General features: G+C 41.3%; 1 protein-coding gene across 4 annotated transcripts in view; it reads right to left on the bottom strand.

Moving 5' to 3' along the window:
• The window catches only part of LOC126298779 (1-acyl-sn-glycerol-3-phosphate acyltransferase alpha-like), a 689206-nt gene that overhangs the window by 463809 nt on the left and 200434 nt on the right, over positions 1-24963 (bottom strand). For all 4 annotated transcript variants that reach the window (XM_049990236.1, XM_049990235.1, XM_049990237.1 and 1 more), the window contains exon 2: positions 6389-6461. The gene's annotated coding sequence lies outside the window, so the exon portion shown is untranslated. The remainder of the gene's footprint in view (positions 1-6388; positions 6462-24963) is intronic.

The raw sequence follows: 24963 nt of genomic DNA on the forward strand, positions 1-24963 counted from the left end.
GATACTTATGGTTTGCCTTCACTAACAAGTAGCTGGCTGGTTATTACCGTTAACTTAAAGCTAAAATGGAAGAGTTACAACGGGAAGAGTTTATGAATCCATTTTCGGGTGATGCAAGCACTTACGAGCTTTCATTTGCAGGGCATTCGATACGCGACGCCCGTGGTGAGCAGCGGATGGTACCCAAAGCAACCCGCATAGTTTTAGGCGTCTTTTATGAGTTGTGGATGTGCGACTAAATTAAGCTCACTTTCACTTTCACCAGGTGATCAAAATTGTGTCCCTCTGCGGTAGGGCAGCCTGACGCCATCTCAACACGTTAAATGATCCTTCGGTCCCTTCTAGGAAGAATAATTTCATTATTATGCATGAAAAGCATACTGTTGTGTGTGTTCTATGGTATTAATTTACTTCTGTTTCCCATTTTTTGACTTACAAGGCCATCATCTGCCTTGAACTGACTATCGTCGTCAAAGAAGGTAAATACTCATGAACGACGTTAAGAAAGATGTTATACAACCAGGTTCAGGTATGAACACAGAGTAGGGCCTAAATGTCATCTGACAGTGCAGTATTAACACAACTAAAAATGTTAATATTAAACAGTAACACCAACCTAAAATAAACTGACCTTTTACGACAGTTTAAATTAATTCACAAGCCTAATAAGGTAAAATTAGTACGCGACAACGGCACTGAAGAATAGTTTGAAGCCGGCCGGAGTGGCCATGCGGTTTTAGGCGCTACAGTCTGGAACCGAGCTACCGCTACGGTCGCAGGTTCGAATCCTGCCTCGGGCATGGAGGTGTGTGATATCCTTAGGTTAGTTAGGTTTAATTAGTTCTACGTTCTAGGCGACTGATGACATCAGAAGTTAAGTCGCATAGTGGTCAGAGCCATTTAGCCAATAGTTTGAAGAGGTACATGTGGAAGATGAAAAACTGACGAAAAAATTCCGGACAACCCTACATAATGCGAAACGGACTACTGAACGTCTGGAGAGGGGTGTATGGCAGTAAAAAAAAGAGGCGAGGACCATTTCGTTCTCAGTAGAGTAGCAGGAAACGCAGCGTGGATCGGTCAGTAGAGCTCAGTGACTTCGAAAATCATGGAAAACCTAAATCTGGATGGCCGGTCACGGATTTAACGGTCGTCCTCCCAAATTCGAGCTCAATGTGTATGCCACTGGACACTGGCTATCCATCATTCCATTTTGGAAAGATGAATCACGCTATATACTGTGGCAATCCGATGGAAGGGTTTGGATTTCGTGAATGCCTATCACGTAAAGTGCCAACGGGACGTAAGGAAGAGATGATGTTTGGAGGTCTTTTTCGTGGTTACTGTGTGACCAACTTACTGTGCTTAATACAACGTTAAATGCCGAAAGATATGAATACATGTTACAGCATTGTGTACTGCGCGCAGGAGAGGAACAGTTCGGAGATGGTGAGTCTTATATCAACAAGAAATGCATCCTGTCGCCAAGCAGCATTTGCCAGGCAATGGTTTGAGGACAACAACATTCCTGAAACAAACTGACCTACTCGGAGTCCCGACCTAAACCCAATGGAACACATTCCTGGCTGTCAAAACTGTGTGCCACGCTAAGACTCGAGCTCGGGACCTTTGCCTTTCGCGGGCAACTGCACTACAGAGTTTACTAAGCAAATGACAAACTGAGATTGGATCAATGGCTATAGCCCAATACAATAGGTGGTGAGAGTGATATTTTTCATGTGCAGAGTACTGCTACATCATAAAAGGAATGACAACGCTCGCTTTATTAAGGAACTGCTTGTGGCGAATTACTGCGCGGCTGTTCGACTATGAACTGTGTCCTTAGGCCATGATAATTTTCGTGAAAATCGATTGAATGAGAAAAGGTTTGGCCGTAATTTGTAACTGTGAGAGCCATGGTTTCTGGTAGTTGTGTACTTCGTGGGTAGTTTCAATAACACTGAAGAACCTCCGCATATCATCAGTTATAACTTCATCTCGAGAAGCTACTCCCTCGGTTTGTGATAAAAATCTCGTTTCCGATTTTCCTATCCGAGACTTGTAGTAAAGTACATGACTCAGTCTCAGACAACAGAGCAAGTTTAGAGACTATTTTATGCATTATGATTTCAAGCTCTTTCCTCGTATGTTGGTGGCTCAGAGGCAGGCTGAAAATACATAGAGACCGTGTTCAATCCTCATATGGTCTATTGATTTATTTATGTCAATTACTGTTTCTTTCACCTCTGGCAATGATATGTATATGTGAAAAACTCCAAGCTACACGTGGTTCGGGGTGACAGCCATGTAGGAAAATCAATTATTGGTTCGGAGGAAAGCAAGGAGTATCATCTTCAGAGGACAATGTCAAGTAGAGCACTCGAGTAAGTAGAGTGCGAAATCGAGTTAAAATGTGTGTGAATTCCTTAGACTTACACACTACGTACACTAACTTACGTTAAGGACAACACACACCCATGCCCGAGGGAGGACTCGAACCTCCGGCAGGAGGGGCCGTGCAATTCTAGCTTCGAGTTTTCCCTCATTTCATGTAAGCGTACTCTCAAAAGTGTGTATTAATGAATCCTATAGTGTCTCCATCTCACAAAGCATTTCGTGCTTTGGAATTCCGAAAGAAAACCATCGATGGGAAACGGAAAAGAGTTGGCGTGGCTATTTTCTGCAGGCGACCGCCGGAGTAAGTGCGTCCTAAGGAGCTCGCAGGTAAGCCGGGCGAGGTGATAAACAGATGTTTTCTGTCAGCTCAATGCACCGCTTAAAGAGTTCAAAATGGCTCTGAGAACTATGGGACTCAACGTCTGTGGTCATCAGTCCCCTAGAACTTAGAACTACTTAAACCTAACTAACCTAAGGACATCACACACATCCATGCCCGAGGCAGGATTCGAACCTGCGACCGTAGCAGTCGCACGGTTCCGGGCTTAAAGAGTCCTGAGACCTCTTTCACAATGACAGGCAGCCGGTGTATCAATATGGGAATCGCCGGGGCGTGGCCAAAGAATAGTACCTCTCCCTATATCCACATCTATACCTATACCCCGCGAGACACCTTATGGTGTGTGGCTGAGTGTGCCACTGTCAGGTTACTACTTTCCTGTTGCAGCCGCGAATAGTCCGAGAGAAGAAAAATTGTTTATAAGCCTTCGTATGAACTCGAATCTTTCTGTTTTTGCTTTCATCGTCTTTTCGCGAGGACCACATACAAGGATATAATACATTAATTTACTCTCCTACTAACGTGCGCTCTCGAGAACTGAAATGTAAACCACACCATGATGCACACAGCCTTCCTTTTAGTGTTTTCCACTGCTTCTCTATTTTCTTTATCAATCCTATATCGTACAGAGCCCAGACTGACGAGCGAGAATCAAACATTGGTCGTACGAAGGGGTGGACTACACTTCCTGAGGATTCTCCCAATTAATCTCAGTTGAGCATCTGCCTTCGCTACGATTAGCAAGAGCGCTCACATGCACGCACAACGATGTTGCGGGATTGCTAACCTTGGACTTGAGCCTGCAGCCACACACCATTCACGTCGCATCGTTGTAGATCGCGAGCGCCGGGCAAGTTATCAGTCTTCATTACCCAATCAGCTGCCGGAATGGGCTAAGTGTGACCTTTAGCACGCGGGCGGCAAACTTCGTTTGGGAGAACCTCACGCGCCACGTGCCATGTACCGGCACCTTAACGCGCGACACCGTGTAACTCACACGTATTTCGCTGTACGTACTAGACGCAAGTTTGCCACAACACGTTCAGCTGGTACAGCTAGCCTGCAGTGACGTGGCCAGCTGCAGTTCACACGTAAAAAGAGACGAGCAGAGGAGCAATACAGCTTCGAATGTCATTTAATGTTTAAGCAGAATGAAATAATGCACTGCAAATCTCACACAATGCGCTCTTTAGACGACTAGACGAAAACCGTAACATGTTATCGTTTTCAGCTAAATTTCTATTGTGATTAAAAACAAGAATGATGAAAATTCCTGACATAACCACAAGGTGATTTTTCTGCATAAGCTGTGTGTAACGTAAGAGAGTACTGAAGGATTTCACCATATAGTTAAATATTGAAGCCACTGAAGGTATTACTTACAGTCGTCAGTAAGTCTTAGCTTCTTCCTTATCCGAATCCGAGAAATACATTTCAGTTCTGGAAGTGTCACCCGCTACGTTGATAACGAGCCTATCAACAACAGAATCTACGAAGTCAACCAGGCTCACAATTTTTTCTTCTTTTATGACAAGCCGTTCTATATCCCGCCAGCGTTCGGCACTGACGTGAGAAAAAGCTACGTGCGTTAGTTCCAGTACATCTGGCAGCTTATCAGTCTTGTTACTTCTCGGGCCAGATCTCGCCGCTTGGTTCCAGATCAGTTCTGTTGGGTTCATGTTGTAATGGAACAGCGGCAAATGTAAAAATGCTGGATTTGTACGATGTTCTCGATGCTGTGAAAACGATTGTTTTCATGTTTCTACGATACTTATCTACCTCTGTGGTATAAAACGATGGACATAATCCAAATATAGAGGATTTGGTTTTTTATTTTTGCCTTAAAAATTAAATTATGATTTCTTTATTTAAAGAACTTTCATGAACAGTCTATCATAAAACATCGATAATTAAGAATTTGTATTTGAAATGGAAACAGAAGTTTCGAGTCCATTATGTAATTAGAAACAAGAAGACTGCACTATACAGTCAACAAACATTTGTCTATTAACTGCAGTAACTTCAAAGCCGATGATCTCCGTAAATTTACGAAAAACATTAAGAATAGCCTATTTCTCGGCACTTTTTAACCGTATTCCACACGTGTCTTTTACTACCGAACAGAAAGCAACCTCAGCCATTTTCATACTGCGCATTAACAGGGCGACAATCAGAGCACAACGCTGCAGAGGCTGTGACTGTACACGGTTCTTGAAATAAAAACTACGTAGCTAAAGCGTGATTAAGAAAAACGTTGATGGATGTTAATACATTTGAATGTCTTAAAGTTTCATTTAACGTAAATTAGTAGTAAGATATCTAATACAGAAGTAGGATCTACTTCCAAGAGCGTAAAAACTCCAGTGTATGTGTGCTACACTTCTGACCAATCATCGCGTTTGTGTTTGTTTACATCAGGTTTATTCTTATGATGAACGGATTACAGTTTTAAACAGACCTCATTTTACAGTGACTGTAGTGTTTCACAATCTCACAGTTCACGATGTTCATTTAATAATAAAGATCCTATGCCAACACGTCGAAGAAAGCGACAATAATAAAACGGCGTAAACAAACTGCGACGAACATGGAAAAGTATAAAGTATTTACTACGTAAAGCAGGCATTAAAGAGCTACATGCTGTTTACTGGCTGAACGTGAACGTCCGGGAGTCACGTAAATTTCATATCAACCTTGGTTTAACGATGTCGAAAGAAGATGCTTTTTATTTGTGTCCTTCGCTGCGGGCCTATTTACGCATACTCAGCGCTCATTCAAATATACGTATCCGACACATGTTTTCTTAAAATTTTGGAAATTTGTGGGGACGTTTTATGGGACCAAACTTTTGAGGTCATCGGTCCCTAAGCTTACGCACTACTTAATCTAACTTAAGCTAAAGGCAACACACACACCCATGCCTGAGGGAGAACTCGAACCTCCGACGGGGGGAGCTGCGCGGACCGTGAAAAGGCTCCCTACACCACGCGACATATATTATTTGTTAGCTACATCGTAGTATCCATCAGTGTAGGCACTGAATTTTTTTCACACCCGGTATGTATTACAGAGATTGTCGCTGCATGTCTTGTCTCTAATAAATTACACACATAATTTTGAAGTTCCCTGTTACAAAGGAGAATCAAATGGCAAATTCATTTGGAAGTGCACCTATACATACAACTTAGTTTTTAAAATACTATGCTGCGTAATTGTTCTTGGCATTTCTCACATTCTGTTAATATATATACAATATCTTCTTCGATAGCCGGCCGCGGTGGTCTAGCGGTTCCAGGCGCGCAGTCAGAAACCGCGCGACTGCTACGGTCGCAGGTTCGAATCCTGCCTCGGGCATGGATGTGTGTGATGTCCTTAGGTTAGTTAGGTTTAAGTAGTTCTAAGTTCTATGGGACTAATGACCTCAGAAGTTGAGTCCCATAGTGCTCAGAGCCGTTTGAACCATTTTTTTCTTCTTCGATAAGGCAGAAATCACGACAAAACAGAAACGGAAATTCTGGCCATGAAAAGCACATTGTGAAGAATGTTGACATTAGATCAAGTGAATCTTATGAATGCTGAAAACTGCTGACGGGCCCATTTGCATAAGCTTAGAGGGCAGTCCGGAGGCCAAGACGAAGTTCAAGTACTCACCAACAGCGGGATGGAACACAGGAAGCGTCGCACACGGCCTCAGTGAGGGTTGCGCTCGGGAAACCCAGGGTATCTGCAAGAAAATACTGTCTCATTCTAAACTGGAAGCAATAATATAATACTGAAGTACATAGGAGCAATATTTAGTACACTAACTCATGATCAACTGAATTAGTGATGGCTGCGATGTTAGAGCGATTTCATTCTTGTAATGATGACAGTATTTGTTAAGGCTACGTAATATACATTGTCATTCCGTGATGATGTTACAAACTTTCAGGGATGATAGACAAGAGTAAATAAATCAGCCTGAGGTAAGAGACCTTGGTCCGGAAATGACCGAGTCAATAGCTGAAAGAGAAAATCGTTCTGATACCTCTGACATCGGAATACATATACCGGTACTGTCGCTGCTAAGATTGTAGCGTAGGCAACTTTCAGATTTTGTAGCATAGACCAAAACAAGAAAAAACGTCTTGTAAACATGGATTCTAAAACGTATACACTAAGAGTTAGGAACACTTGTTCATCTTCGATACTGAGAAATACATCTCTTCTACTGCAGGCTCTTTGGTTTTCACATTTTTGAGAAGGTAGTATGGACCACATCAAGAAACAAATTTCTAGTAGATATGGGCTCTAATGAGCTGTGCACACTTCAGCGAAGATGAAATAGCTCTTGAGGTTTGCATTTCAAAGACCATCTTTACTAGACACACTGCTACCTCTGAAAGTTCCCTACATTATTATCTTAGCAGCAACAGTACCAGTATATGTATTTCATTGTCAGATGTATGAGAAAGTTTTTCGCTTATAACTTTGGTCTCGGTCATTTACGGACCAGCATCCCTTACCTCAAACTGATACATTTAAAGTTCTCCATTGTCCCTGAAAATTTATATCATCATCATGGAATCACCCTGTATAATGCAGAGTCATGCATGTACAAAGCTTATGAGTGTTCTTCAGAAGCGAATACGAGAAGTAAATACAATTCAGATATGAAGCCTAATAAAACGAGAACACACACAATCTATATTAGATTACTTTCTAATAAATCGACTTAACGTCCTAATCGTGTAGTAGCGAGATGAATAAGGGACATGTTACACTTATTTGTGTATTTAAATGTAATTTCGTTTTATTTTGCGATTGAGTATGCCCATGGACACTTGGAAGTTGACTACTTCGTTATCTCCACACCGATTAGGGTCGTATTGAGAAATGTGCTGTATTATATTATGTATCTGTGGGTAAATTATGAATAATTTGTACCCAGCCACAGCAATACATCTTTAGTAAATAGCGAGACAGGTCACTTGATAAGACACTGGTTTCACCATCAGGAGAATTAGTGTTTAAATTCCCCCATCTAAGATCTGTCTCCTGTGGTTCCCATAAATCGCATACGGCGAACACCATAATGGTTTCTACGAAAATGATACAACCAAATTCCTCCTCAAGGCTTATCCGGTCCTATCGTGTGCTTTGTCTCTAACAAGTTGTATGTAGGCTGTTTACATTTTCTTATTGGTAACGCCACGTAGCGCTCTGTATGAAAAATCACTGGCTGTGCTGTGCGCAGTCTGTGGCTAGTTTGCATTGTTGTCTGCCATTGTAGTGTCGGGCAGCGGCAGCTGGATGCTAACAGCGCGTAGCGTTGCGCAGTTGGAGGTGAGCCGCCAGCAGTGGTGGACGTGGGGAGAGAGATGGCGGAGTTTTGAAATTTGTAAGAATTGGTGTCATGAACTGCTATATATATTATGACTAGTGAGGTAAATACATTGTTTGTTCTCTATTAAAATCTTTCATTTGCAAACTATGCCTATCAGTAGTTAGTGCCTTCAGTAGTTTGAATCTTTTATTTAGCTGGCAGTAGTGGCGCTCGCTGTATTGCAGTAGCTTGAGCAACGAAGATTTTTGTGAGGTAAGTGATTTGTGAAACGTATAGGTTAATGATAGTCAGGGCCATTCTTTCGTAGGGATTTTTGGAAGTCAGATTGCGTTGCGCTAAAGATATTGTGTGTCAGTTTAAGCACATTCGTGTATAATTGTTCAAAGAGGACGTTTCACATAGACCAGTCGCGTATAAATTTTTCTAAGGGGACGTTTCAAAGTTTTTAAATAAATTCACATGATGATGGAAGTGCAGTCCTCCGAAAACGGTTAAAGAACGGTAAATAAGGTGACTAGTTTCAGTTATTCGGAGTCATGTTTGGCTAGCGCTTGGATGGCTGACTATCCGGGAATGCCTAGCGCTGCTCGTAATCGGGGTGCACTCAGCCTTTGTGAAGCCAGCTGAGGAGCTACTTGATTGAGAAGTAGCGGCTCCGGTCATGAAAACTGACAACGGCAGGGAGGGCGGTGTGCTAATCACACGCCCCTCTATATCAGCATCCAGTGACGCCTGTCGGCTCACGATGATACGGCGGTCGATCGGTCCCCTTGGGTCTTTTGAGACCTGTTCGGAAGAAGTTTAGTTAGTTACAGTCATTTGCGTATTCTACGTCTATATACTCCAAAAGCCACCAAGCGCTAGCCAAGGCCGCCTTCGAGTAACTCCTTTCTCACTCGCAAGGGAAAAAACTACTGTCCATACGGTTACATATGAGCCCTAATTTCTCTTATCTTCGTAGTCCCAACGCTAAATTTATGTCGCCGAGCGTTTCTAGGCGCTTCAGTCCGGAACCGCGCGACCGCTACGGTCGCATGTTCGAATCCTGCCTCGGGCATGGATGTGTGTGATGTCCTTAGGTTAGTTAGGTTTAAGTAGTTCTAAGTTCTAGAGGACTGATGACCTCAGATGTTAAGTCCCATAGTGCTCAGAACCATTTGATATCGTAGCTCCTTTCCTTTCTTCCCCTCCACCTTCATTGTAAATAATAATTATCATAGCTGCGGATTAAGGTGGCGTTTATGCTTTCGGACATATCTGAAGGAACAGACACAATTCATTCATATAATATATGCTTTCGCCTGAGGGTTGGTTAAATTTGTGCATGTTTACCCAAATGCAAAAAGAAAAAAAAAAAAAGAAGTTCCTGGTTAAAGGATTCAAAATTGCTTAACGCTGCTTGCTCAGATAAAGTTGTCATTATTTCCTGTAACAGAGCCACAGTAACTCGTTTTTTCATTTATGGATTTAAATCCATTTGCATAACAATGGCAAAATAATCTTAAGGCTGCTCCCTAGTGCCGCATAAGCATTTCAGTATTGTAGCTAGACAGTCTGGTAAATATTTTATCCTCAAGTAATACTGAAGTAAAGCGCCATATTTCGAGATTCTTGTTTGTAGTGAAATGCGTCTGAAAGGAAATTTAATATTAAATAGTAGGAAAATGCTGTGGAGAGCTAAGTACCTCTGCTCGTCTCCGAGCGCGCGTTATTAAAATCTCGATACAACGTTGAAACTAACTGTGCTGCAGTTATCTTCATGTAACACGCTACGATGTTATAGACGTTTTACTTTAGTTTTGCGTTTTTGGACTCATTAATTCGGACATAACGTAAATTTTAGCGGGTAACAGTGCAGAAATAGCAACCGCAAGTCGATACCGGCGGGCAGTGTTTGGTACGGCTTTATTGATTCAGAACTCCTGTGATTTAGGACCATCACCCGGTGCCTAAGGAGAGCCACTATTTTCGCCAATGCTACCATAGATTTCGTCACGAAATCTTAACAAACAAGTTGCCGCGTATTTTTTTAAACAGACTCTTGTAGACGAGATGAAACATGAGTTACGTCGCTGATGTGGAAAGTAAAGAATTCAAATTATGGCATTTTTTATATCTGGCAAATTATATTGCATCTTCTACATATCCAGTCCGTCTGAAAGTTTAGAGACTGGATTAGTAAAAAATAGAGAAAATTTGAGACGGTAGTATTAATGTTTCAGGTGCTCTCCTCAGAAGGTAGCTCCTCATCGCATCCTCCTCAGATCTACTGGTAAGAGGTCCCAGTGGACGGCCAGTCAAAAAAGGAACACAGATCAATCATGAAAACAGGCAGAAGGTATACTGAACTGTGAAAAAAAAGCAAAATAGAAACAGCGAACGATCCAAGGACAAGAATTACAATATGGAGCAGCCTCCAACAGCTACGGCAACGTGGTTAATTTCGACAGCCAAGCATTTAAATCCGACGCGTGCCTCTTATATTTCCGCTGATCGCTGTATTGTGTCTTTGTCGTAGTGTACCGTCCCTTTGCAACAGCGAGGTCTAATGAAGAGACCTATAATGACAGTTGATTCTGCACAACTCTTCTAAAAGCAGCCGAAAGGAAGTGGCTTTCGAAAGGGAACCGCAAACGTCTGATGAGGAGGCGACAAGTCAACCGAATCCTCCACCGGAAAACATGTTTGGAGTGTCATACACGGCAATTAGCGACAGTATGTGTGTCATACGATAGGAATCTCTTACCGCCCCAGCTAATTTGTACGTCTGGTGAGTGAGAGATGTGCCTCCTTGCCCGATATAGGTGCTCGTATGACTGTGAATGTGATCGCTCTCAAGAAAATCATGAAAACGTTATAGCTTGTCACATGAACTCAATAAATGAACACAACAGTTTCACTGTCACGCAGTTTCTCTGTGCTTTGCCAAAGCATGTGCTTTTAACGTTTTTGAAGTTGCGTTCCGTTTTGGAAGTTTAGATTCTTGAATTCCTTTGTTGTAACATAGTTCACATCCATTTATATGTTGTTTTAATTTCTGTGAGACATCTATGTGTTATCTCGCCTACTTTCACTATTCATCACGTCTGCTTGCGACTGTAACGTATTCTTACCACGTAACTCATATTGTATAAAAAATGTATGGTATGACAACTACGAAGGCTACATAAAAAGAACATACATTTAAATAACGGTACGAACAGTTCATAATGTTGCGAAAAAAAAAATTAAATGGCACGAGGGAGGTTTGATCACTGCTCGTTCGTTTTACAGTCCATCACCGTGACCACTTAACCACGACACCGCGGCTATTCGTATTTCCTCAATATTGCGCTTGTTAAGCTTCGACTGGTCACTTTTTCTATTTTGCATTTTTTTAATTACAGTTCAGTAAACGTTCTTCCTGTTTTCATGCTCTATCTGTGTTCAGTTTTTGACGGGATATCCATTTGGTCATCTTACCACTACGTCTGAGGGGGCGGGTAGGGGCGGGGGTGCGACGGGGAGTTTTCCTTGTTAGTTTTCCTCCTCTACGCAAAGAACATTCATGTAACCAAGTGACACTGTGAGAAAAGTCTTTTGTGGTTGTGTTCATCTCACAAGTCACACAGGTCTCAATGCAGGTTATTTCTGAACACTTGATTCAGAGATGATATTCCATTACACAATGACGTTGACGAAACACGGTCGCACGCGCAACAATTAACAACAATGCCTGCTCGCCACTGACTGGCCAAATGCACATTTTATTGTTTAGACTTTTTAGTTCAACCTGCAACTATAGCTACTACGCTGCCGTGGCTTATACGCCAGGAATGGAACCGGTCTCGGAACTTTCAAGACGGAAGGTGTATATACAACGTTTGCAAAACTTAAGGACGAAACTAACTTTTGCACGATGTGTCAGTTCCACGTAACATACCTCGTTTTGGTGGTCCATGTCTATAGTGTGGGGACGCATAACGCTGCATGGGCGTATTGATCACGTACACTTACCGCTCAACGTTTTTGTGACACTGCACTTCTTCCCCATATGCGTCTTTTCAAGGCTATATTCACCGTGACTTAATTTTTATGGATGACAACGCGAAGCTGCATAAGTCCTATGAAGCACGTATGGGTTGCGTAGGGAGACGCATTGCATCTCGTCCACGATCGTCTAGGAGTTGTCAACCGCGCTATGGGAGAGCACGTTGCAGAGCATGCATTGCCGTCTGTGGCGATCACGCTCCTTAATAACCATTATGTCCCACCTTCTGTAACGTCCAAGATACCCTCAGGAATCGCGGTAACATCAGTGTAATTGTAGTCTTTGAAACGAAACTGTCATTTCTTTTCGTCTCGCCGCGTATTTCTTTAAGTTACAGTCTGTTATATACAGTAGCAGCTCTGGTCCAAGTTTCGGCAGTGAAACACCATGCGAAAGTTACTTTAGTCCTTAAGTTTGGCACATCAGTGTACTCCGAAATCCACCGTGGAGTGTGTAGATCGTGCAGATATTATTGGTTTCCTGGCCTGCTTTTCGCGTATTGAGCGAGGAAAAACTGACCGTCTAAATGCCTCTGTACGCACCCTTATCTCTCTTATCTTTATTACCTCTACGCGAGATATACGTTAGTGACGGCATAATGGGCGCACCGTCTTCTTCGAATAAAAGTTCCCTAAATTTACCCAATATGGTTCCACGACAAGTATTCCAAGTATTCCGATTTAAGTTCCCCATCATTTCTGTTACACCTTCTTCTGGGCTATAGCGATCTGTCGGAATCCTGGCAGCGTGTCTGTGAATTCTTTGAATGTCTGTTGTCAGGCCTACTCATAGGACTTCGAATACTGTAACAATACTCCAGAATCGTTAGCACTATCGTTTTTCACGCAATCCCCTTTACAGATGCACTGAATTTTGAGAACTCTAAAACAAATCGAAGTTTTGCATTATTTACCTACCAGCTCCACCCCGCGTTGTTACCCAAACTTATTTATATAAAAAATGCCCAGGTATTTATTTAAATCTTCTATTAGTCCACATCCTCCATCCCCTCTCTCTGTCCACCCCCTCCAACCCCCTCTCTATCTTCTGTTCCTCTACCCTTTCTCTGTCCATTTCCTCCACCCATCCCATCTGTGTCCATCTCCTCTCCCCCCGCCTCTCTCTCTCTCTCTCTCTCTCTCTCTCTCTCTCTCTCTCTCTCTCTCTCTCCCCTCCTTCATTACCACTCTCAGTCCAATAGGAGGCTGGTGGTTATTACAGTATTTTTTTTTCCAAATCGTAACTAATATGTGTAACAAATTTGATTGAAATCGGTCCAGCAGTTTAGGATGGGTTTTTTACCTGTGGTTTGCCCGCGTACTCACATGTCAAATATATTGCACTTGTATTTAACATATTTCACGCGCATTCGTATACATATTTCACTCTAGCCAATTTCACCTTGCAGTTTCATTTTCACACAACTTGATTTTTATGACTTCGTTATCTCCTGAACTGTGTGCTGTACAATGATATAATTTTGCAAGTACATCCGAGGTATATGTGGCTACTGTCTGCGAAATGTACTGCGAATAGAGTTAGTAGTAAAGAAGTAACAAATTAAAATGTCATGCTTCATGCAGCAGTTTTACTGCATGAATAGCGAAAATGTAGAAAGCGATATAGAAATCTGGCACTTTGACTTCTGCATCCACATCAAATTAAGTCATCTTAAAGCACACATTGTATTTCCTAATTATATTTTTAAAAACGCCTCAATTCGGCACATTCGTACAAAAGTGCAGCTTATAAGGATTCTTCAGGTTCCTCAAATACTAAAAGTGAGATTTTGCCACCATAGCAACACATAACAACCGTTTATTCCTTCCATTTCGACGCTTGCATTTCAACTCATAACAGTGTCTACATTTTTTATTTATTCTCCCTAAGATGACTAGTCGGTGATTAACATAGTCATTTAAGGGATCACAGTGAAATGCAGCCTCACGAAAAGGCTGCCACGCTCTACATGTAGAGGCACGACGTCTCTCTTTGTCGTACAGCCTTGTGAAGCCGCCGCTGTTTGTCTGTAAACGTCTTGGAAGCTATAAGAGATGCGTGACGCTCAGCGTCAAATATGCGACGGGCTTGTCGCTGTAGCTCCTACCGCCGCGTGACTTTCTTAGTCTCTGGCGGATCTCAGATTGCTCCGAGGTTTGTTGCGTTCGAGTAGCTATCGCAGCTCGAGCTCCCTTTGATCTAGTTGCGGAGTGGGACTTACGTTTTCGAGGCATACCGTAATAGTTTTAAATATTGTTCTCAGGATAACCGTCGGATTTTATTTTTATATTTCCAAACATAAATTATATACGTAAAAGGTACCTGGAGACATCGCAAAGTTTCACATTGATTATATAATGGTTAGACAGAGATTTGGGAACCAGATTTTAAATTTTAAGACATTTTCAGGGGCAGATGTGGACTGACCACAATTTACTGGTTATGATATGTGGATTAGAACTAAAGAAACTAAAAAAATGGAGTAAATTAAAGAGAGGGAACATGGATAAGTTGCAAGAATCAGAGGTTGCCGAGACTTTCAGAGGGAGCATTTGGCAACGGTTGATTAAAACAGGAGAAAGGAATAAATTAGAGGACGAACGTATAACTTTAAGAGATGAAATAGTGAAAGCAGCAGAGGATGAAATATCGAAAAAGACAAATCTTAGTAGGAATCGTTGGATGTCACATGAGATATTGAATTTAACTGAAAAGAGGAGAAAATATAAAAATGCAGCGAATGAAGGAGCCAAAAGGGAATACATACGTCTAAAAAATCAGACTGACAGGAAGAGCAAAATGGCTAAGAATGAATGGCTAGAGAACAAACGTAAAGATTTAGAAGCATATTTCACTAGGTGAAAGATGGATAACGCCTATAGGAAGATGAAAGACGCCTTTGGGGAGAAGAGATGCAGCTGAATAAATATCAAGAGCTCAGATGAAAAAGCAGTCCTAAGCAAAGAAAAAGCTGAAAGGTGGAAGGAGTGTATACAGGGTCCATACATGGGAGATGAACTTGAAGGAAATAGCAATGCAAGAGGGCGTAAATTAAAATGAGATGGGAGATATGATACTGCGAAAAGAATTTGACAGAGCTCTGAAAGACTTAAGTCGAAAGAAGGATCCGGGAGTTCGGGATATTCCGTCAGAACTACTGATAGAGTTACGAGCCAGCCATGACCAAACTCTTCCATTTGGTATGCAAGATGAATGAGACAGGCGAAGTAACCTCAGACGTCAAGAAGAATATGATAATATCAATTCCACAGTAAGCAGTTGCCGGCAAGTGTAAAAATTACCCAACTATCAGTTTAATAAGTCATGGTTACAAAACTGATGGCTGCAAAATACTAACACGAATTGTCTGCAGAATAATGGAAAAACTGCTAGAAGCCACATTGGGGAAGACCAGTTTGGATTCCGGAGAAATGTAGAACACGCGAGGCAATACTGGTATTACGACCTATCTTAGAAGACAGGTTAAGGAAAATCAGACCTACGTTTATAGCATTTGTATATTTGGAGATAGCTTGTGACAAGGTTGACTGGAGTATCCTCTTTGAAATTCTGAAGGTAGCACGGGGAACATACAGGCTATTTACAACTAGTCCAGAAACCAGATGGCGATTGTAAGAGTCGAGGGGCATGAAAGGGAAACAGTAATAGAAGGGTATGAGACAGGGTTGTAGCCTATCCCCAGTGTTATCCAATCTGAAAAATGAACAAGCAGTAAAGGAAACTAAAAAAAAAATTGGAGTAGGAATAAAAATTCAGGGAAAATAAATAAAAACATTGACAGAATTACAGTGTCATCGGCAAACTTCAGAGACTGTGTGGGGCCTAGCCAAATCGTTGTTTACAGGCTGCCTAACGGATGTTGCGCTCTTGGAATGCTATACAACAATTCACACAAATAACATTAGTAGTTTTATTTCTAGAAAGCAAATTGACAATACTTAACTCTGATTACAGCAAAAGTCGCTAGCGAGAAGCGACATGAAAACAGTAAATGTTTTGCTGTACACAAAGTCCTAGTAATCAATTGAAACGGGTCACGACAATCTGATATCCTAGCACTGACGTCCGTTACAGAATGGGCCTATCTGAGCTACCTAGGCTGGCAGGAACGACGCTTACATCCACTTCTTCCAGGTGTCGCTCTTGGCGCCCTCACCGCCTTCTCTGGTTTTCTGTTCGTCTTAGTTCCGGCGATTGTGATGACGCCAGAACAGACCGCAAAGGAATTGAAAGAGCAGTTGAACGGAATGGACAGTATCTTGAAAGGAGGGTATAAGATGAACATCAACAAAAGCAAAACGAGGATAATGGAAGGTAGTCGAATTAAAATCGGGTGATGCTAAGGGAATTTGTTTAGGAAATGAGACTTGTAAAGTAGCAGATGTGTTTTGCTATTTGGGCCGCAAACCAACCGATGATGGCCGAAGTAGAGAGGTTATAAAATGTAGACTGGCAATGGAAAGAAAATCGTTTCTGACGAGGAGAAATTTGTTAACATTGAATATAGATTTACGAGTTAGGAAGCCGAAGGTATTTGTCCGAAGTGTAACCACGTATGCAAGTGAAACATGGACGATAAACAGCTTAGGCAAAAAGAGAACAGAATCTTTAGAAATGTGGTGTTACAGAAGAATGTTAAAGATTAGATGGGTAGATCAGTAACTAATGATGTGCTGAAAAGACTTGGAGAGACAAGAAATTTGTGGCACAACTTGACCATAAGAAAGGCTCAGTTGATAGGACACGTTTTGAGACATCAAGGGATCACCTGTTTAGTACTGGAGTGAAAGGGGGGGGGGGGTAGAAATCGTACAGAGAGGCCAAGAGATGAACACAGTAAGCAGATTCGGCGGGGTGTATGTTGCAGTAGCCGTTTTGAGATGAAGTCTCGCACAGCATAGAGCAGCATGAAGAGCTGCTTCAAACAAGTCTTCGGACTGAAGACCGCAACAATGTCTCCACAAAAACTCTTAAGCTAAACCAGATGATGTAGCAACTCGATAGCATAAATCGCGCGCACAATAACACTGGATACGCACTGTCGCGGAATAATCTATCAACACTAAGAGTCGCTGGCCATCGCGCCAACGACGCCTGCATTCGTCTCACGTATAACACATTTAAAAATGTTAATAATACTTAAAAAGGTAATACACATTTCTAAAGTAGCCTATGATCTTCGCCATTGCTCAAAGCTTTCGCATTTATAATATTAGTATGGATATAAGCCTTCAGATACTTTGCTTGTGGCTGTGGAGTCACCAGGGACCAGGATTGACACTATGACTATTTTAATCGTTCTATCTCAGCTGTGCGATCTGGTGACACACTGTCGAGAAGTTATGAGACTTAACAGAAAGTATAGACCATTGCCGAAGAGACGCAACCAGATTCGATTGGTTAAATGCTCGAGCGGATGGGAAAGTGTTGAGCAAAATCAACCAAATTTTGAATTGTAATGTACGTTTACCGCGATATCTTTTGTACTAAATGGGTCAGACGGATTATAATCTGGTCCCTCCTCAATACAACTTCAATGTTGTAATCGTAGGCAATCAACTGAAATAGCTTTACATCTGACTGATCTCTTATAACTCAAACAATTTTTACACGATTTTCAGCTCGTTACAGTGCAGTCTAACTAGTTCGCCGGACAAAATCTCGGATGCACCCAAGATCTGTCGTAAGTGCTGCTTTGTCTCGATATTGCCAGTTATTACACGGCAAAGCGAAGTGAAGTGAAGACCTGCCCATGGCGAAAACACCTTCCTGATTACTCATACGAATGAGGGAGGGGAAGATGGACATAGCACACTCCCGTATCATTTCCAGAGGAACGCAATGACACGCTACACGCCTATATGTCAACGCCCCGCACAGCACATTGACGGGCATTTCTGTTTCACAATGCTCCTCGGACTATGTCACTTTACCAGCACTTATTCACTTACTCGCAAATAAATAAATCACCGGTCACTTGAAATGTTTTGGCTTATATTTCCGCAATAATCTAACGTAGTTGGCCTGTTTTCTAACTTAGCTGTCTTGTCCGCTTATTCAGGCAAATTTTAAAATCTAATTATCTAAACAGAGTAATATTTCTCACAATGGAAGTGCGTGGATCGTGGATGACATGTAAACACGACGGCGTAAACTGTTCCCGAAATTAGACTATCTTCTTACAAAAGTTGTGTCAGTGTAAACGTAGCATCTGTGTCAGGCATCAGCCGCAGCTAGCTGCTGACGCTGTTTCCGCTAAGTAACTTCAATTTTGCCGTGTCACCTGTAGTTCCGCGGAGAACTGGATGCGAGAAGAACTTAGTTACCGAGAGACGGCGTAGAGAACTTAATTTCCACATCCAGCTTTTTAACACGATTACCGCCTGTGAAAACCAGGTATCCGTTTAGAGTTCCGATACAGCACACAATCTGAAGCTGACATGAATCGATCCGCTGAAGCCATCTATTGTTAGGTGTGTACGTTAATTCGCACCGAGCGAACTTTTGAGTCTACGTATGAGAGCGCAGTAGACACAAAGTATCATTTCATGTAACTTTTTATCTTTTTTAGTGAAAGTGGATAAAATTATATGCTTTTCATCTCATTTCACGTACAATTTTATTACGTGAACAATTTAACTAACAAAAAGTTCCACAGATAAAATAGTCTACAACAAATTTGTAGAAATAATTCACGTCATTTATATAAATACCACTTGTGCATTTTCTTGTAATCCACTTGAAATCCTTATTTTAAGAAAAAAAAATTCTGTGGCAACTGTACCAAATCTGATGTTAAATATATTTAATGTAATCAAAGTAGTTCAAAAACACGCCGACGAAGTACAGAGAAATCGTTCAGAAAAAAGAAGTTAAAACGAATAAAGTTATTTTGAAAAAAGAAGTACATTCTTATGGATAAAAACATGTACGCTTTTATTGGAGTCTTAATTTTTGTTTTATTTATCTTTATTACTTCATTTTGCAATGTAAATCATTTTAAGGACATGTTGATAATCGTTAAACTAACCATCAACATTTGTACGATGTTGTAGTCATCGTATTTCAGTACAATAATCTACTTTTTGTTGTAAATAATAAGTCACTCATTGGTTAAGACACTGTATTTGCATACGAGTTAAAATCCCCGTCCGACCATCCACATTATAGTTTTCCATATTTTCTCTAAATCAATTAACGTCTTCAGTCCTTAAGTAGCATATATGCTACATATGACTTTTATACTTTTTTCTAGCTCAATCAAATAATTTAAACTGCTGTGCCTGACAGTAGCGTGTACTTCAAACCATGTGCTTTCTGTGCATCACTTATTTTCGTTTCTGAAAATGTCCTTTAGGTTTCAACATCTGAAGAAAGCTGTTTCTCGCACTACCTGCATGGATTCGAGAAATAAAGGTAATTTCTACTTCTTTTTAGTAATTTTGAATGTTTGGAATATTCTGCAATGTGCTAATATACTCTACGCTGTCAAAGACATTACTGCTTTTTTCCACAAAACAAAACGGTTGTACATTGTTTTTTGATATAGCATTTGGTCTAAATTTGGCAATCAACTATAGTTTCACATTCACAAGATAGACTGAAAGATGAAAATGAGAGTGAAGAAAAAGAGGGCAAATAAGACGAAAAGATGATGCATTCCCATTGAGGAAACGCCCCGGAACACGAAAGCCCGTGCCATCACCTACAGTAAGAATGTTCTAAGGCATTCATCTACTTGAGATGGTGAATGAGACCCTAAAAAATCGCTTCACAAGTGGGTTGCCAGGATAAGCGTTACACATTCGCACAGAGGCACTTAATGAAAAATTCCCACAGAAAAAGTAATTGGTTTTCGCAGTTCCATAAAAGAAATATTATAATGATGAAAATTTTTCTGGTTCTGTTTTTCAGATATAACAGTAAAATGACAAGTTTCGGTACTTACATACATATATTTCTGCATTTAAATTGTCAGCCTATAAATAAATCCATCAAAGCAATCTCTGAAGATATGTACTCGGATTTAAAAAGTATTTGAGTCCCTGATACGGCTTATGCCTATATTTCAGCCGGTCACAACAACATTTTAAGTCTAGTATTTGAGTCTTATTTTGTTCCAGAGCAACTTACTGACCAACAATATAAATTTTTGATTCACAAAATCTAAGCTCTGCATTGAGATGGTTTAAGCGAATGATGAGATATTTCCTTTAAGAAGGCGAATCCCTCTCACCCATCCTTTTCCAAACAGAGTTTCTGCTCAGTCTCTAATGACATCTTCGCCGACGGGACATTAAACCCTAATTTTTATTCCTTTTCTTCGTTCATGGATGTTCCCTCTCCTTGTAACTGACACCTATTTTCAAACCTTTCATTACATCACCCCACTGAGTACGGACAGACTCCATCAAACTTCATATTATCACACGTAAACATACTGTAACGAGAAGTGACACATGCCCTACTTCGTTATTTACTGGTTAAAATATTAGACAAAGTTCGATTCTAATAGCAGAACTAAGTTTTCTGTTGGATTCGTCTATCCAGAATGAAACATTCACTACACAGCATTCTTTTAGTTGTTCTGAACTTAGTTGCAGATTAGCGCTGTGTGTTGGACCCCAACACGAACTCAGAATCCTATTACCGACTTAGCTAACCAGCCAACACTCACGACTCGTACTCATAGTTTCACTTCTCCCAGTGCCTCACTCTTACTTTCCAAACCCCACACAGGTTCTCTTGCACGTCTTGCGGGGCTAGCACTCCTGGAAGAAAGGATATTGCGGCGATATGGTTTATCTTAATCTATTTTCCTTAATCTAGATTAAGGAAAGGCAAACCTTCGTTTCTAGCATTTGTAGACTTACGGAAAGCTCTTGACAATGTGGACTGGAATACCCTCTTTCAAATTGTGAAGGTCGCAGGGGTAAAATACAGGGAACGAAAGGCTATTTACAATTTGTTCAGGAACCAGATGGCATTCAAACTGTATATTGAGCAAGCAGTACAGGTAACAAAACAAAAAAATCGGAGTAGGAATTAAAATCCATGGAGAAGAAATAAAAAGTTTGAGATTCGCCGATGATATTGTAATTCTGTCAGAGACAGCAAAGGACCTGGAAGAGCAGTTGAACGGAATGGACAGTGTCTTGAAAGGAGGATATAAGATGAACATCAACAAAAGCAAAACGAGGATAATGGAATGTAGTCGAATTAAATTGGGTGATGCTGCGGGAATTAGATTAGGAAATGAGACGCTTAAAGTAGTAAAGGAGTTTTGCTATTTGGGGAGCAAAATAACTGATGATGGTCGAAGTAGAGAGGATATAAAATGTAGACTGGTAATGGCAAGGAAAGCATTTCTGAAGAAGAGAAGTTTGGTCACATCATTTATAGATTTAAGTGTCAGGAAGCCGTTCTGAAAGTACTTGTATGGAGTGTAGCCATGTATGGAAGTGAAATGTGGACGATAAATAAGTTAAACAAGAAGAGAATAGAAGCTTTCGAATTGTGTTGTTACAGAAGAATCGTGAAGGTTAGATGGGTAGATCACATAACTAATGAGGAGGTATTGAATAGAACTGGAGAGAAGAGAAATTTGTGGCTCAATGTGACTAGAAGAAGGGATCGGTTGGTAGGGCATATTCTGAGGCATCAAGGGATCACCAATTTAGTATTGGAGGGCAGTGTGGAGGGTAAAAATCATAGAGGGAGACCAAGAGATAAATACACTAAACAGATTCAGAAGGATGTAGGTTGCAGTAGGTACTGGGAGATGAAGAAGCTTGCACAGCATAGAGTAGCATGGAGAGCTGTATCAAACCAGTCTCTTGACTGAAGACCAACAACAATAACAACAACAATAACAACAACAACAAGAACAACATGGTTTACCTACAGCCTATGAGATAGTTTCCAGAATGAACCTTTCAGAATGGGGCTCTCTCCGTTGCAGACTGATACTTCCTAGCTACTTTCAAGGTTCGAGTCCTGGTCCGGCACTCAGTTTTGATCTGCCAAAAAGTTTCAAAACAGCGCAAAAAAATGGTTCAAATGGCTCTGAGCACTATGGGACTCAACTGCTGTGGTCATCAGTCCCCTAGAACTTAGAACTACTTAAACCTAGCTAACCTAAGGACATCACACACATCCATGCCCGAGGCAGGATTCGAACCTGCGACCGTAGCGAAAACAGCGCACACACTGCTGTAGAAATGAGAGTCATTCTGGAAACAATTCAATAGGCTGTGTCTCAGGCATTTCTCTTTTCTTTCTGGAGTAATAGTCCAGCAGGGTATGCAGAAGTTCTGCAAAGTTTCGAAGACGTGAAAGAGATAGTGGCTGAAGTAAAATTATGAAGGCGAGTCACGAGTCGCCACTAGACATTTCAGTTGGTAACAGCACTTCACGCATATCTGGTTCAAAATGGCTCTGAGCGCTATGGGACTTAACTTCTGAGGTCATCTGTCCCCTAGAACTGGAACCTGCGACCGTAGCGGTCGCGCGGTTTCAGACTGTAGCGCCTAGAACCGCTCAGCCACCCCAACCGGCCACGCATGTCTGGATTCCACGCTCGAGTCCGGGCTCGAAACAGTTTTAATCTGTGTGGAAAATTTGGATGCGTCTGTATTTGTATAGCAAACGGTCCCACGTGCATGTGTTGCGGGGACAGCGCTCCGAGAGAGATAGAGACAGATAGATAGATAGATAGATAGAGAGAGAGAGAGAGAGAGAGAGATAGAGAGAGAGAGAGCAGAGGTCTGTACATTTTTTCCGCACTTTTACCCCCTGAAAGATTTGCGTTGGCCGGGACGTGAACTTTCTGGTTTATCACGTGTTGCTGTTTCTCTTTACATAGAGAATATTCTGAAATAGACTTCAAGTGCAAGGTGAAATCCACATGGCACTTCTATTATCAGACGGTCAGGTATATTCATGAATTTAGTTATTCCGTAAGTACATAGATTTCTTGCAGACTATTCAGCGTGGTTACAAGCTATCGTTTGAAGCTATTAATAGCGTTGAAAGAGACTGAGGCAATGAGTTTCATGTGATACACTCAAGGTTACGAGTATCGTGAACATCCTTAGCACTGGCCGTGAGTAAGTCGTTCTTTATCTCTCTTTAGACGTCCAGTCTGGTCAGCGCCATTTCATTTCATAACCGGCGTATTATTTTAAAACCGATAATCCCCCTTTAAAATAAATCGATTTGAGGAGTAGAAACAGCGGAAGATTTCTCTACAACTGTGAATATCTTATGTATTGAGAGAAGGACGCCTTATTTATCACGTTGCCGACAGCAACTATTTAGAAGCTGTGTTGTGAAATAACGTAACACAGTGATAAATATCCGACCCAGCTGACACACCACATTTCCAATGTCAAGGCGTTTCCCGACATCTGAGATTCCAAGTGCATTGCCTTAAATTACACGCCTCAGCATCCTCTGGAGCTCCAACGTTGACACAGCTATTTCAAATGTTGTAAAGTGAATCTAACATTGGCTCTAGAGATAAGCCGCAGCAAAATTACAGTCAAAACAGCTGGTAGCAATATAAACTTAACAGAAGTTAAAGAAAATAGACGAAGAAAAAGATGTTAATGATTATTTACTTTTAACTGAACGATTAGAAGAAAATAAACAAAAGACTATCGTTCAACATCCCAAAATCGAAGTTACTGGAGACAGATTACTAAAGGAAAGGAAAGATTGGTGGTGAACGTCGAACGTCTGTCGATATCGAGGCTCTGAGGGACGAAATAGAAGCTCGTGTAGCAGGACAATCAACCTGCCCATCGGATCCTTTAAGAAGTGTAACTGAGTGGAAGGGCCCCGCGTGATGCCGTAGTCGTCGTACTGGACATTATTTCAGACGTGTATCAACCAGTGCTTAACCGTGCGGTTCTTGAAGCTATCCCGGATGATAGAATATTCTATCACTTTTAGAACGTCCATCTGGGACAGAAATACTTCATCTACTAATGTTCCGGCTGCTAATAGTACAGCTATCTTCAAAGAGTTCCTCGAAGCACAGAAGTGAAATGAATAGTTTCCATTAATTCTTGATGTTGAAACCATCATATCGGTTGTATTTCAATTGTATTTCCAAGGCTTCCTTGACCACAGAATCCCAACCGGATGAGGCCATGACCAGTATTTTGACTTTCCCGTTATCCGTTGAATGGTCAGCAGAAATACAATGTTTACCCAGCGTAGGTTTGTTCGGCTGTGAAAGGTGATCTGCTTTTACGAAAAGTGGGCGTTTATGAAAATTCTTGTCATTATGGTAACAGTCACATACGACCAACCACACACACTGTACAAACCCGACAGATCGGACTACTACAGCCCAATAAAACTGTGATTACTTGAGACGGACTGAGTAGAACTCTCCCTACAGCTGCCTGGGAAGACGATTAATCTGAGCTAGTGGGTCCCGTGCATGTTCCTTGAATTCAGGGTGGGGCTAAAGTTTCTTTTATTGAGATGTGAAACTTTTGCATATTAAATCAAAAGGTCCCTGGGCCTCAACAATATAGTCTGTTTTTACCAGCCTAGTTCGTCACTTACACTAGTTGTCCCAAGTATCCGGACACCCCTATGTAATGCGAAATTTACCAGTCGATGTCAGGAGAGACGGACCCATAAGTATAAAAAGTGGCGGAGAATATTGAGACGCAGTAAAAGCAGAGTGGGTGGGTCTGGCGATCTCACAATCAGTGACTTCGAACGTGAAATAATCACTGGGTGTCAACAGACATTTCAGCACTTATGAAATAGAAACGCGAAGACCTACCAAATTTTATTTTACAAGATCTAGGCTTCTGTATATAAAAATTG

Source organism: Schistocerca gregaria, chromosome X (genome assembly GCF_023897955.1).
Source record: "Schistocerca gregaria isolate iqSchGreg1 chromosome X, iqSchGreg1.2, whole genome shotgun sequence".
In the NCBI taxonomy this organism is placed as follows: domain Eukaryota; kingdom Metazoa; phylum Arthropoda; class Insecta; order Orthoptera; family Acrididae; genus Schistocerca; species Schistocerca gregaria.